Raw genomic sequence first — 12,053 nt, forward strand, 5'->3', positions numbered from 1 at the left:
ACAGCCATGGAGAGAGGAGGCAGTGAACACCCCTAATGTGTCTCCCTGCAGAGGACAGTCATTATTACCCTCAGGATGGTATGGATTATACGGCTATAGTGACATTTATACGGAGCACAGCGACTCTATGGCACAGCATAGTCTGTAGTGTAGTATGGATCGTCTATGTACACAGACCACATACAGAACAGTGTAAGGGTTATTACAGCTCCAATATCCTCAGCATGGAGAATTGCAATGTGACATCTGCTATAAATGTAACATCTGCTCCGTCATTAGCTAATCAATGATCAGTAAAGGTGCAAGTACTGTACGAGGTGTTAGGTAACGGGGATGCATGTATGCAGATGAGGCAGAGCGGGATTTGTCATCGTCAGTGTAAAGATCATTTATGTATAGTAATTGTCAATGGTAAACTTCAGGATTGGCTACAACCATAAGTGGAGGACTACAATACTTTAGGCTGGGGCTACATGGAGACTTTGGCCGTGACACAGGTCATGTGCCCAAAGATCGCTCTATGCCGCTTCTACATCATGACGTAATGGAGGTGAACGGGGGACGCGTTGTGACCAACAAGGTATGGGTTCTGACATAAGCAAAATGAAAAATTCAACTGGTGCTGACTGTTTGGGACTTACTTATAGTCGTGGTCCCTTCAGGACACAATATGTCTCTCTTCATCTATTCAGCAGTGGCATAAAGCCATCTGTGACCACATGACCGGTGTTGTGGATAAAGTCACTGTGTAGCCAAAGTCTGAGGGCTCATACTTTCCTGCGAGAAACTCGGATGAGTCTTGCATGTCAATACCTGGCACTGCACCCGGCACTCAGGAGGGGAGCGTGCAGCTGCATGTATTGCTATGCGGCCACACGCTCCGATCCGAGTGACTGGTGCAGTGCCGGGCATTGACGTGCGAGACTCATCCGAGTTTCTCGCAGATGAGTATGAGCCCTTAATCTGCCTTATACCTTAGATGGCTGGTGGCTGAACGAGGGTTTGACCGATTGTTCAGCTGACAGCCATCTCACCAGACTCTCCCATATACAGGGGCGCTTTTTCAGCCGAGCGCTCCTGTGCTCTCTATTAGAGACATTTTTGGTGATGGCGTTTCTCTTGGATAACCAAAGGATAGGCAGTCCAAAATCAAACATGCCAGATCCCTATCTCGCCCGGCAATCATCCATCTGTGGCTCCCAAGTCCTTCGGTCGAACCCAGCAATATCCGTGGGTCCAGCTGATGTTATTCTAATGTGTATGGGGGCTCTTCTCTTCATTTTGTGTGTTTATTCTGGACACTTAAAGGGGTTGTCCCACAAACAAAGTACTGTTAGATCTTGGAACAATAATAATTTCCACAATTGGATGTGTTTTAAAAAATGTTCCTGTGCTGAGATAATCTTATAAATGTGTCCCTGCTGTGTACTGTGCAATGGCTGTGTCTGACCATGAAAGAGCATGGTCAGCCCTTGGGCAGGAGAGAAAGCAAAAGAGTATACAGACATTACAGTAAGAGATCACAGCTGATTCTTTCTGTGACATAAACCATGATTTTAAACAGGCAAGTAAAGTTTTACCTCACAGAAAGAATCATCTGCGATCCCATGCTGTCCTGTCTGTATAGTATTTTTGCGCCCAGGAGCTGTGATATGATCAGACCATGTCCCTGTATGGTCAGACACAGTCATTACACAGTACACAGCGGGGGCACATTTATAGGATTATCTCAGCACAGGAACATTTTATTTAAACACATCCAATTGTGGAAATTATTATTATTCCAATATCTATTGACTAAAATGTACTTTGGGAGAAAGTTCTTGGATTGTGTAACTGTTCTAAAGCCTTTCATTAGTCTGATGAGATAAATCTCCGAGTGACTATAACAAAGGAACCAGATTCTGATCATTAAATCGGCTCTTCTGCACCCGCTTGTAGGTCCATCTGTAAAAGCTGAGCGGATTATTGCATTTATTGCTATTATACGGACAACTTTGGTTATGAAGCAGAAGTACAAGTTCCCCTTTGGCAGGCGAATATCCCGGTAGCCTACATTCTCCTCCCCCATTAGCAAGCCTCTTTCCTCACACACAATGTGGCTATGTACATTCCACACAATTGTACTTCTCTTGTATACACAGCTGGGAATCCAGCATAAACCAAAGTATCTGCGGCCAGGGGAAAGAGGAATGGTGTGCCCTGCAGCCACACAGCTACCAGCTCCCCACCACTGACTCATGGATGGGGGAGGGGAGGAACATCTGTCCTGCACACACAAAACTTTCTAATATTTGGGATTCTGTTGTTAATAAACAGTTGGACGCTTCTTGGTTTGTGCACAATAATAGACTGAGATGAGAGGGTGGAGTAAGGTCTGGCCAAGAATCACTCAGACTTTACTCAACTGTCTGGCCAATTATGGGTTCGCTGGCTTTTATTATAGAGTATGGCCACTTAAAATAAGGTCGTAATCACTGGTTAATGTAAGTTCTTCAGCTGTGGTCATACTCTGTCACCCTGCGTCCTCAGACAGTGAAACATCCCCTGTCACTAAGTTATGCTGTAATTAGGCTGATTTACCCTTCTGGGTCTAGGAAGGATGGGCGATAACTCAAAGAAGATGTGGACTTTATATTTTGAGATGAAACTACAACATTTCTAGAACCCAATATTTTTTTTACCAACTTGAATGAAGAGGGCAACTCAAGGACTGAAGGAGAGTGGCTGGTGGGCTAGAAGAGCAGAATAAGTCAGGATTCACATGCAGCCTTTTGTTGAAGACTTCAGAAGCAACTAACCTCTCCAGAAGAAGAGTTAACAGCTACATGTCACATTCTGAGGAAGAGGCCATTAGTCAGATGGGGAAGTCAGTGCTAGAGGGGATGGGATGGTACAAGGAAGTCCACAGACCACCCTCAATTTCACACCATCATTCAAGTCACAGCAGTGCTAGAAAAACACAAGTGAGATCCTGATAAGTGGATGCCAGTAACCGTCAATCCTCAAAGTTCCCATATTCTTCTATTAATGATTCTTAAATAAGTTCAAACCCGCTGAGACACCATGACACCCAGCAGCTCAAAGCTCGCAGTGATTTATTGTGCTCAGCCCAATAAGTGATTGCTTGTGGCCATATTGTGGTGAAGTTAGGAGAACAAGGGTGGCCTCTCCAACCACACGATACATTTGTCAGGAAAACACCATTGACATGCATCTAGTATCTAATTCACTAGAGCTAAATTAAAGAAGCATTGTGCTGCTCGGGCGCGGAAACAACACAAAGTGGCCGCGTCTGGAACTGGTTAAAATATTGCAGAACTAATAGACAGGGGCGATAGGAAGGGCGATGTGATACTAAGTTACTAATCAAAACCTATATCCTGTAGTAAGTAAATAAATAGTAACAGGACATGAAAATAACATCGGGTACTCAGTAAACACTACTTTGATCAAAGATGTATGTGCGCCTACACATCATACTAACATATGTTGTGGATCATTTCTTTCATTTATTTATTTGATTTATTTTATTGATTTTAAGTTACTAATCAGTTGAACCACAATTCACATATAATAATAATATTAATGATGAAGCATTCATAGCAAACAGAGGTACCAGACTTCACTATTTCTTATCTATTTTTTGGAAAGTTGGATAAAACCTAAAATGCCCGCTATTAGAAGAAAAAGGATCCAGCTTTGCCTCACTCCCAAGGGGCAAACCCGATTGTACGTCCCCTGCTTGTGCATAATTACAGAACTGGACAGACTTGTTGTTCACGGCTATAGGACAAAATCATCTAAACTGGTATTAGAAGTGAAATATCAGACACCCAGCTTTCCTACAGCAGATACATCACCAATAGGTTTAGATTGTAGAACATTCTTCATATACAATCATCATTTATAATGGTTCACCAAGGCTGGATCCTTTTGACCTTAGTATTATTTTATTTTCTAAGTATGTTCAAAAAATTGATATAACAAAGAATATATTTTTAATTAATAGATAACATCAAATAAAAGCCTCAGCTAGATTGTGGAACAGGAGTGTATATATATATATATATATATATATATATATATATATATATATATATATATATATATATATATATACACACACACATTAATAATGTTGTATATAACTTCCATCAGGTGCATTTCAATTCTAAACATACCAATAAAATATAAGGTAAGGCTGCAAATGTGCAAGGACCCTAATGGGAATAGCAAGAAAACCCAAAGACGACGCAGGACTTGTGGATTGTAGGGTCTGTCTGCATCATGCTTATAGGAACCGATTACTGAATAGCAGAATTTAAGCAGAAATTTAGCTTTTTTTCCCACTGTGCACTTCTGAAGCTCCCTGAGACCCCCAGGTTGTCAACACCACCATTTCTAGTGAACCCATACATAGATTCATCACTATGACTCTGTATAGAACATAAACCCCCCTCTATCTGACAACATAATGTAAAGTGTATAGCTCATGATGTTCTTTAAAAGGGACCACATAGTTTGAATATCCTTACAAGAACCTCTGAAATGAGAACATACAGTAACCTGGCTCTAGGTGCAAACAGTGGTTAACTTTTCCCTAGATAAATGTGCAGTACCTCTAACCAGGCGTAGAGGGCGCTGCACTACAATCCATGAAGTTACCTGCAGCTGAAGTTGAATGTGAATATGTGCATCTCTGTAGCTTTATATTTCCTTCATTAAACATAGTAGGAAATGGTTACATTTTCATATGATCTAAAATGAGAACCATCTGTGCCATGACTACACACAGAGGTACAATGCTGCACATAACACTGGGCTTTCACTGGCAGGGAGGAAGAAAAGAGCAAGGAGCTGGGTGGAAAACTTACCAGACCAGCTGGATCTTTTATTTCTCTTCTAAGGATATTTTATGGAGAACCCATCAGCTTCTGCAAAAGGAGCTTCTGCTAAGTGAGAACTTTTCTCTCTTGGAGTCCCTTTTTTTGCATAGCCACAAGGAAAAAGTGCCCACCAGTATACAGTCAGGAATCCCACAATCCAGTCCCAGCATCACCATCAAAGAAAAAGATCCTCAATCTCTGGACATTAAACACAGGAGGGATAAGAGGAGCTGCCCACAGCAGAAGATGGGAAGCAGCGAAACAGAAGGAATATCCAAGGAGGGGAGGAAATCCAAGTTGTCAGGACATGTCTCAGCAGAGCCCAAGTGATTGAAGTTAAGGAGCTGCTGGAGCAGAGTGTGGCTCTCCCTGTGCCTGCCTCCCCTGCAGCCACCACTGGGACAAGGCTCTGGTGACGTCACATTCTCCTCCACCCCCCCCCCAATCTTCATGGACAGGATAGCCTCCCAGCCCCTGGACCCTGCTCCTCCAGTCACTTGTCCCTAATCCTGCCTGGGATTCATTGGATGGCAGGCTGGCTCCTCCGTCTGCCAGGCTTTACTGGCTCTTGTATCATGCTGAGCTATTGCTTAGACATTCTCATGTGTATTGCTCCTGACAATCCTTTTCCTCATCATTACGCTTTCCCAATCCCTTCTTTCTTTTTTCCACCGCCTTCCTTTTTTTTTCTTGCATTCATGTATTTATCTTCTATCGCACCCCCCCTTCGCGTCACACGTTCCCCCCTCCCCACTCTTGTATTGATGGGCACCTGAAATGAGAGAGGAGGACAAGACACAGATGTCCCTGAGCTAAATTTAAAAGGCACTGATCATTTGTCGCTATTGACTTGTAGGAAGAAAAAAAGAGATTTGGAGCAAAACCCTGCTGATCTGTGAGCCATGGCTTTGCGATTAGACATCCCAGGGGGGACAGACATCCGCTCACCTTGATTTAGTTCAGAGAACACAAATGTTAACACACGTACACACAAAAAGATTTCTTTAGTGGTGGGAATGTTCTGCGGTGTGTAATAGCATTGGAGGGGTCATAATGTGTCTTGTCTGAAAGAAATCGAAAGCTTTGTTGCCTTTGAATGGGAAGGGGGTAGAACCTTTCTAGGCTGGCAGAGGGTGAGGAGGCTTCAGACCAGGAATAGCAGGCTTATTCAGAGTTGTCTACCGCTGAGATAACGGCGCTGGTTTTAAGGCTTCGGCTTTTCGAACGCTAATTAATGCACTATTTCTCGATGGATGCAGCGTGCAAGACTTTTATATTCAATCCCATCCAACCCCTGAGACTGGTTACATACATTTTTTATAAGCCTTGTTTGTTTTCATTTGGAACATTGATGCAATTTTAAAAGTGAATATTGGAGAAGTGGAAGTTAGAGACTCAGCAGCTACCTGTACGCAGACTGATGTATGACCCTTGTCACATGCTATGGGTATAGAAACTTTCATTGAGTTAGGAGGAGTATGACTGAGGAGCTACACTGCATCCTTTTGCAATATTTGCTGACAATTATGATAATAATAATAATTTTATTTCTATAGCACCAACATATTCCGCAGCAATTTACATTATAGAGGGGACTTGTACAGCCAATAGACATTACAGAATAACAATAATTACATAAATCAACAGATACCAGTAGGAATGAGGGCCCTGCTCACAATCTTACAATCTATGAGGAAAAGGGGAGACACGAAAGGTGGATGGTAACAATTGCTTTCGTTGTTCGGACCAGCCATAGTGTAAGGCTCGGGTGTTCATGTAAAGCTGCATGAACCAGTTAACTGCCTAAATATGTAACAGTACAGACACATAGTGCTATTAACTGCATAAAGTGTATGAGAACATGATGCAAGGAACCTGGATGTGGTAAAAATTTTGAATGGGCCACGCAGGGATAGTTAGGTTAATGCGTTGAGGCGGTAGGCCAATCTGAACAAATGCGTTTTTAGGGCACAATTAACCCCTTAAGCCCCGAGGGTGGTTTGCACGTTAATGACCGGGCCAATTTTTACAATTCTGACCACTGTCCCTTTATGAGGTTATAACTCTGGAACGCTTCAACGGATCTTGGCGATTCTGACATTGTTTTCTCGTGACATATTGTACTTCATGTTAGTGGTAAAATTACTTCGATATAACTTGCGTTTATTTGTGAAAAAAACGAATATTTGGCGAAAATTTTGAAAATTTCGCAATTTTCCAACTTTGAATTTTTATGCCCTTAAATCACAGACATATGTCACACAAAATACTTAATAAATAACATTTCCCACATGTCTACTTTACATCAGCACAATTTTGGAACCAAAATTTTTTTTTGTGACGGAGTTATAAGGGTTAAAAGTTGACCAGCAATTTCTCATTTTTACAACACCATTTTTTTTTAGGGACCACATCTCATTTGAAGTCATTTTGACGGGTCTATATGATAGAAAATACCCAAGTGTGACACCATTCTAAAAACTGCACCCCTCAAGGTACTCAAAACCACTTTCAAGAAGTTTATTAACCCTTCAGGTGTTTCACAGGAATTTTTGGAATGTTTAAATAAAAATGAACATTTAACTTTTTTTCACACAAAATTTATTTCAGCTCCAATTTGTTTTATTTTACCAAGGGTAACAGGAGAAAATAGACCCCAAAAGTTGTTGTACAATTTGTCCTGAGTACGCTGATACCCCATATGTGGGGGTAAACCACAGTTTGGGCGCATGGCAGAGCTTGGAAGCAAAGGAGCGCCATTTGACTTTTCAATGCAAAATTGACTGGAATTGAGATGGGACGCCATGTTGCATTTGGAGAGCCCCTGATGTGCCTAAACATTGAAACCCCCCACAAGTGACACCATTTTGGAAAGTAGACCCCCTAAGGAACTTATCTAGATGTGTGGTGAGCACTTTGACCCAACAAGTGCTTTACAGAAGTTTATAATGCAGAGCCGTAAAAATAAAAAATCATATTTTTTCACAAAAATTATCTTTTCACCCCCAATTTTTTATTTTCCCAAGGGTGAGAGAAGAAATTGGACCCCAAAAATTGTTGTGCAATTTGTCCTGAGTACGCTGATACCCCATATGTGGGTGTAAACCATTGTTTGGGTGCAGGGCAGAGCTCGGAAGGGAAGGAGCGCCATTTGACTTTTCAATGCAAAATTGACTGGAATTGAGATGGGACGCCATGTTGCGTTTGGAGAGCCCCTAATGTGCCTAAACATTGAAACCCCCCACGAGTGACACCATTTTGGAAAGTAGACCCCTTAAGGAACTTATCTAGATGTGTGTTGAGCACTTTGACCCAACAAGTGCTTCACAGAAGTTTATAATGCAGAGCCGTAAAAATAAAAAATCATATTTTTTCACAAAAATGATCTTTTCACCCCCATTTTTTTATTTCCCCAAGGGTAAGAGAAGAAATTAGACCACAAAAGTTGTTGTGCAATTTGTCCTGAGTACGACGATACCCAATATGTGGGTGTAAACCATTGTTTGGGCGCATAGCAGAGCTCAGAAGGGAAGAAGCGCTATTTTACTTTTCAATGCAAAATTGACTGGAATTAAGATGGGATGCCATGTTGCGTTTGGAGAGCCCCTGATGTGCCTAAACATTAAACCCCCCCACAAGTGACACCATTTTGGAAAGTAGACCCCCTAAGGAACTTATCTAGATGTGTTTTGAGAGCTTTGAACCCCCAAGTGTTTCACTACAGTTTATAACGCAGAGCCGTGAAAATAAAAATTATTTTTTTTTTTCACAAAAATGATTTTTTAGCCCCCAGTTTTGTATTTTCACAAGGGTATCAGGATAAATTGGACCCCAAAAGTTGTTGTCCAATTTGTCTGGAGTACGCTGATACCCCATTTGTGGGGAGGGACCACTGTTTGGGCGCATGACAGAGCTCGGAAGGGAAGGAGCGCCATTTGGAATGCAGACTTAAATGGATTGGTCTGCAGGCATCACGTTGCATTTGCAGAGCCCCTGATGTACCCAAACAGTACAAACCCCCCACAAGTGACCCCATATTGGAAACTAGACCCCCCAAGGAACTTATCTAGATGTGTTGTGAGAACTTTGAACCCCCAAGTGTTTCACTACAGTTTACAACGCAGAGCCGTGAAAATAAAACATATTTTTTTTCCCACAAAAATGATTTTTAGCCCCCCAAATTTTTATTTTCCCAAGGATAACAAGAGAACTTGGACCCCAGAAGTTGTTGTTCAATTTGTCCCTAGTACGCTGATACCCCATATGTTGGGGTAAACCCCTTTTTGGACGCACGGGAGAGCTCGGAAGGGAAGGAGCACTGTTTTACTTTTTCAACGCAGAATTGGCTGGAATTGAGATTGGACGCCATGTCGCGTTTGGAGAGCCCCTGATGTGCCTGAACAGTGGAATCTCCCCAATTCTACCTGAAACCCTACCCCTAACCGTTTACTGAACATTTTCTGACAGTCATAAGTGCCACGTATATAAGTGCCACGTATATAAGTGCCACGTATATAAGTGCCACGTATATAAGTGCCACGTATTTAAGTGCCACGTATTTAAGTGCCACGATATTTCAGTGCCACGTATTTCAGTGCCACGTATTTCAGTGCCACGTATTTCAGGCACTGAAAAATACGTGGCACGTAAATACTTCAGTGCCACGATATTTCAGTGCCACGATATTTCAGTGCCACGATATTTCAGTGCCACGTATTTCAGTGCCACGTATTTCAGGCACTGAAAAATACGTGGCACGTAAATACTTCAGTGCCACGATATTTCAGTGCCACGATATTTCAGTGCCATGTATTTCAGTGCCACGTATTTCAGGCACTGAAAAATACGTGGCACGTAAATACGTGGCACGTAAATACGTGGCACTTAAATACGTGGCACTTAAATACGTGGCACTTAAATACGTGGCACTTATATACGTGGCCACTGAAATATCGTGGCACTTATATACGTATATACGTATATAAACGTATATTTCAGTGCCACGTATTTCAGTGCCACGTATTTCAGGTTAGGGGTAGGGTTAGGGGTAGGGTTAGGGTTTTTTGTTTTTTTCTTGTTTTCTTGTGTTTTTCTATAAAAACGCATGCGTTTTACCGCATTTACATGCATTTTTTCACACATGCGGTTTTTTTAAAAAACGCATGCAGATAAAAACGCAAGTGTGAAACCAGACTAAAAGACGCTTTTTATAGCAAAAAAGTTTTTGCGTCTCCACATTTTGAGACCTATAATTTTTCCACATTTTGGTCCACAGAGTCATGTGAGGTCTTGTTTTTTGCGGGACGAGTTGACGTTTTTATTGGTAACATTTTCGGACACGTGACCATTTTTTATCACTTTTTATTCCGATTTTTGTGAGGCAGAATAACCAAAAACCAGCTATTCATGAATTTCTTTTGGGAGAGGCGTTTATACCGTTCTGCGCTTGGTAAAATTGATAAAGCAGTTTTATTCGTCGGGTCAGTACGATTACAGCGATACCTCATTTCTATCATTTTTTTATGTTTTGACGCTTTTATACGATAAAAACTATTTTATAGAAAAAATAATTATTTTGGCATCGCTTTATTCTGAGGACTATAACTTTTTTATTTTTTTGCTGATGATGCTGTATGGCGGCTCGTTTTTTGCGGGACAAGATGACGTTTTCAGCGGTAACATGGTTATTTATATCCGTCTTTTTGATCGCGTGTTATTCCACTTTTTGTTCGGCGGTATGGTAATAAAGCGTTGTTTTTTGCCTCGTTTTTTTTTTTTTTTTCTTACGGTGTTTACTGAAGGGGTTAACTAGTGGGCCAGTTTTATAGGTTGGGTCGTTACGGACGCGGCGATACTAAATATGTGTACTTTTATTGTTTTTGTTTGTTTTTTTTAGATAAAGAAATGTATTTATGGGAATAATATTTTTTTTTTTATTATTATTTATTTAGGAATTATTATTTTTTTTTTTTACACATGTGGAAATTTTTTTTTTTACTTTTTTACTTTGTCCCAGGGGGGGACATCACAGATCGCAGATCTGATAGTGTGCACAGCACTCTATCAGATCTGCGATCATACTTTCATCGGAGCAGGCTGCAGCTTTCATCTGCAGCCTGCTCCGACCCGGAAGTGCTCCCTGCAGGACCCGGATACAGCCCCTCGGCCATTTTGGATCCGGGGCCTGCAGGGAGAAGACGTTCGGTACGAGGTGAGTACATCACCTTGTACCGATCGTCTCAGGGAAGCACGCAGGGAGCCCCCTCCCTGCGTGATGCTTCCCTGTACCGCCGGTACACCGCGATCATGTTTGATCGCGGTGTGCCGGGGGTTAATGTGCCGGGGGCGGTCCGTGACCGCTCCTGGCACATAGTGCCGGATGTCAGCTGCGATATGCAGCCGACACCCGGCCGCGATCGGCCGCGCTCCCCCCGTGAGCGCGGCCGATCGCGTATGACGTACTATACCGTCACCGGGAATTAAGGCCCACCCCACCTCGACGGTATAGTACGTCATATGGGATTAAGGGGTTAAAATGGGGGATATTGGGGATTAATCGTATTAACCTGGGTAGTGCATTCCAAAGAATTGGCGCAGCACGTGAAAAGTCTTGGAGACGGGAGTGGGAGGTTCTGATTATTGAGGATGCTAACCTCAGGTCATTAGAGCGGAGGGCACAGGCAGGGTGATAGACTGAGACCAGGGAGGAGATGTAGGGTGGTGCTGAGCCATGGAGTGCTTTGTGAATGAGGGTAATAAGTTTATACTGAATTTTGGAGTCAGAGGCATATCTAGGGGAGGGGGCAGCAGGGGCATGTGCCCCAGGCGCAGCCGGCAGGGGGCGCAGGCAAGCAGCCTAATGCCTCAGTCTGCAGTGTATCCCCCAGTGGCTGAATTCTACCATCCCATGGACTGGGAGTCAGCTGTTCTCTGTGCGGAGTATCAAGCTGACAGCCGGCACAGAGAAGCTGCAGCACGCCGCTCCCAGGGATCAATTGTACTCGCATCTTACAGACGCGAGTACAATTGAAGCACTGACTGCCGGGTAAGAGCAATGCAAGCAGCATGATTAGGTCATGTGATCACGCTGCTGACGTCACTCGTCGGCGTTGCAGAGAAGCAAATGGGTGGTAAGTGCTCCAGGGGAGCTGAAGACACTGAAGA

General features: G+C 42.7%; 1 protein-coding gene across 1 annotated transcript in view; it reads right to left on the reverse strand.

The window, feature by feature from the left end:
* FAT1 (FAT atypical cadherin 1) overlaps positions 1–5,941 on the reverse strand; it is a 289,837-nt gene extending 283,896 nt beyond the window's left edge. The window contains exon 1 of the mRNA XM_077279642.1: positions 4,878–5,941. The gene's annotated coding sequence lies outside the window, so the exon portion shown is untranslated. The remainder of the gene's footprint in view (positions 1–4,877) is intronic.
* Between the last annotated feature and the right edge of the window lie 6,112 nt (positions 5,942–12,053).

This window comes from Ranitomeya variabilis, chromosome 1 (genome assembly GCF_051348905.1).
Source record: "Ranitomeya variabilis isolate aRanVar5 chromosome 1, aRanVar5.hap1, whole genome shotgun sequence".
Classification (NCBI taxonomy): Eukaryota; Metazoa; Chordata; class Amphibia; order Anura; family Dendrobatidae; genus Ranitomeya; species Ranitomeya variabilis.